The following is a 3,993-nucleotide window of genomic DNA, read 5'->3' as shown; positions in this document are numbered from 1 at the left end:
CTTCCCACGGAGACAGTTTTCCTGAGGTGCAGACCCTATCCCAAGTGGTTGTGGCAAGGTAAAGCAAATGCCCTCCACTTCTCTGGAAGAAACCACAGTGCCCAGCCATGTTCTAAGCCCTCCCATCCTCCCTGGGCTTCTGGCAGCAAGAGTGAAAAGAGAGGAGCAGAGCACTGGGCCCCGTTTGACAAAACCCGGCTTCCCACGGGAAAGTCTTTCTCCACGTGCAGACATGCTCCCAGGTGCCTGGGGCAAGGGGAAGGAAATGCCATACACTGACCTGGAAGAGACCACAGAGCCCAGGCACAGTCTGAACCCTTCCCTCAACCCGGCGTTTTTGCTAGCAGGAGTTCAACCCCAACGAACACAGCCCGGAGACCCCTGGTGCAAAAACGGCTTCCGACGATCAATAGGTGCTTGCTGTGGAACACCTATCCCAAGTGGGGGTAGCCAGCTCAACAAAATGCCACACACCCAGGTGTAAGAAACAACATTGCCCAGGCATGGTCTAAGCCCCTCACCTCGTCCCTGTGCTTTGGGGAGCCGGAGGGACAGCCGAGGCCCACGGCCCTGAGACCCCTTTGCAAAAAGACGGCTTCCCACAGAGACAGTTTTCCTGAGGTGTAGACCCTATCCCAAGTGGTTGTGGCAAGCTAAAGCAAATGCCCTCCACTTCTCTGGAAGAAACCACAGTGCCCAGCCATGTTCTAAGCCCTCCCATCCTCCCTGGGCTTCTGGCAGCAGGAGTGAAAAGAGAGGAGCAGAGCACTGGGTCCCGTTTGGCAAAACCCGGCTTCCCACGGGAAAGTCTTTCTCCACGTGCAGACATGCTCCCAGGTGCCTGTCGCAAGGGGAAGGAAATGCCATACACTGACCTGGAAGAGACCACAGGGCCCAGGCACAGTCTGAACCCTTCCCTCAACCCGGCGTTTTTGCTAGCAGGAGTTCAACCCCAACGAACACAGCGTAGAGACCCCTGGTGCAAAAACGGCTTCCGACGATCAATAGGTGCTTGCTGTGGAACACCTATCCCAAGTGGGGGAAGCCAGCTCAACAAAATGCCACACACCCAGGTGTAAGAAACAACATTGCCCAGGCATGGTCTAAGCCCCTCACCTTGTCCCTGTGCTTTGGGGAGCCGGAGGGACAGCCGAGGCCCACGGCCCTGAGACCCCTTTGCAAAAAGACGGCTTCCCACAGAGACAGTTTTCCTGAGGTGTAGACCCTACCCCAAGTGGTTGTGGCAAGCTAAAGCAAATGCCCTCCACTTCTCTGGAAGAAACCACAGTGCCCAGCCATGTTCTAAGCCCTCCCATCCTCCCTGGGCTTCTGGCAGCAGGAGTGAAAAGAGAGGAGCAGAGCACTGGGACCCGTTTGACAAAACCCGGCTTCCCACGGGAAAGTCTTTCTCCACGTGCAGACATGCTCCCAGGTGCCTGGTGCAAGGGGAAGGAAATGCCATACACTGACCTGGAAGAGACCACAGGGCCCAGGCACAGTCTGAACCCTTCCCTCAACCCGGCGGTTTTGCTAGCAGGAGTTCAACCCCAACGAACACAGCCCGGAGACCCCTGGGGCAAAAACGGCTTCCGACGAACAATAGGTGCTTGCTGTGGAACACCTATCCCAAGTGGGGGTAGCCAGCTCAACAAAATGCCACACACCCAGGTGTAAGAAACAACATTGCCCAGGCTTGGTCTAAGCCCCTCACCTCGTCCCTGTGCTTTGGGGAGCCAGAGGGACAGCCGAGGCACACGGCCCTGAGACCCCTTTGCAAAAAGCCGGCTTCCCACCGAGACAGTTTTCCTGAGGTGCAGACCCTATCCCAAGTGGTTGTGGCAAGGTAAAGCAAATGCCCTCCACTTCTCTGGAAGAAACCACAGTGCCCAGCCATGTTCTAAGCCCTCCCATCCTCCCTGGGCTTCTGGCAGCAGGAGTGAAAAGAGAGGAGCAGAGCACTGGGACCCGTTTGACAAAACCCGGCTTCCCACGGGAAAGTCTTTCTCCACGTGCAGACATGCTCCCAGGTGCCTGGGGCAAGGGGAAGGAAATGCCATACACTGACCTGGAAGAGACCACAGGGCCCAGGCACAGTCTGAACCCTTCCCTCAACCCGGCGGTTTTGCTAGCAGGAGTTCAACCCCAACGAACACAGCCCGGAGACCCCTGGGACAAAAACGGCTTCCGACGAACAATAGGTGCTTGCTGTGGAACACCTATCCCAAGTGGGGGTAGCCAGCTCAACAAAATGCCACACACCCAGGTGTAAGAAACAACATTGCCCAGGCATGGTCTAAGCCCCTCACCTCGTCCCTGTGCTTTGGGGAGCCGGAGGGACAGCCGAGGCACACGGCCCTGAGACCGCTGTGCAAAAAGCTGGCTTCCCACGGAGACACGTTCCTGAGGTGCAGACCCTATCCCAAGTGGTTGTGGCAAGCTAAAGCAAATGCCCTCCACTTCTCTGGAAGATATCGCAGTGCCCAGCCATGTTCTAAGCCCTCCCATCCTCCCTGGGCTTCTGGCAGCAAGAGTGAAAAGAGAGGAGCAGAGCACTGGGACCCGTTTGACAAAACCCGGCTTCCCACGGGAAAGTCTTTCTCCACGTGCAGACATGCTCCCAGGTGCCTGGTGCAAGGGGAAGGAAATGCCATACACTGACCTGGAAGAGACCACAGGGCCCAGGCACAGTCTGAACCCTTCCCTCAACCCGGCGTTTTTGCTAGCAGGAGTTCAACCCCAACGAACACAGCCCGGAGACCCCTGGTGCAAAAACGGCTTCCGACGATCAATAGGTGCTTGCTGTGGAACATCTATCCCAAGTGGGGGAAGCCAGCTCAACAAAATGCCACACACCCAGGTGTAAGAAACAACATTGCGCAGGCATGGTCTAAGCCCCTCACCTCGTCCCTGTGCTTTGGGGAGCCGGAGGGACAGCCGAGGCACACGGCCCTGAGACCCCTTTGCAAAAAGCCGGCTTCCCACGGAGACAGTTTTCCTGAGGTGCAGACCCTATCCCAAGTGGTTGTGGCAAGCTAAAGCAAATGCCCTCCACTTCTCTGGAAGAAACCACAGTGCCCAGCCATGTTCTAAGCCCTCCCATCCTCCCTGGGCTTCTGGCAGCAGGAATGAAAAGAGAGGAGCAGAGCACTGGGACCCGTTTGACAAAACCCGGCTTCCCACGGGAAAGTCTTTCTCCACGTGCAGACATGCTCCCAGGTGCCTGTGGCAAGGGGAAGGAAATGCCATACACTGACCTGGAAGAGACCACAGGGCCCAGGCACAGTCTGAACCCTTCCCTCAACCCGGCGGTTTTGCTAGCAGGAGTTCAACCCCAACGAAAACAGCCCGGAGACCCCTGGGGCAAAAACGGCTTCCGACGAACAATAGGTGCTTGCTGTGGAACACCTATCCCAAGTGGGGGTAGCCAGCTCAACAAAATGCCACAAACCCAGGTGTAAGAAACAACATTGCCCAGGCATGGTCTAAGCCCCTCACCTCGTCCCTGTGCTTTGGGGAGCCGGAGGGACAGCCGAGGCACACGGCCCTGAGACCCCTTTGCAAAAAGCCGGCTTCCCACGGAGACACTTTCCTGAGGTGCAGACCCTATCCCAAGGGGTTGTGGCAAGCTAAAGCAAATGCCCTCCACTTCTCTGGAAGAAACCGCAGTGTCCAGCCATGTTCTAAGCCCTCCCATCCTCCCTGGGCTTCTGGCAGCAAGAGTGAAAAGAGAGGAGCAGAGCACTGGGACCCGTTTGACAAAACCCGGCTTCCCACGGGAAAGTCTTTCTCCACGTGCAGACATGCTCCCAGGTGCCTGGTGCAAGGGGAAGGAAATGCCATACACTGACCTGGAAGAGACCACAGGGCCCAGGCACAGTCTGAACCCTTCCCTCAACCCGGCGTTTTTGCTAGCAGGAGTTCAACCCCAACGAACACAGCCCGGAGACCCCTGGTGCAAAAACGGCTTCCGACGATCAATAGGTGCTTGCAGTG

This window comes from Ursus americanus, unplaced genomic scaffold (genome assembly GCF_024610735.1).
Source record: "Ursus americanus isolate L20-20 unplaced genomic scaffold, mUrsAme1.1.p SCAF_54, whole genome shotgun sequence".
In the NCBI taxonomy this organism is placed as follows: Eukaryota; Metazoa; Chordata; class Mammalia; order Carnivora; family Ursidae; genus Ursus; species Ursus americanus.
This window is presented reverse-complemented; position numbering follows the sequence as displayed.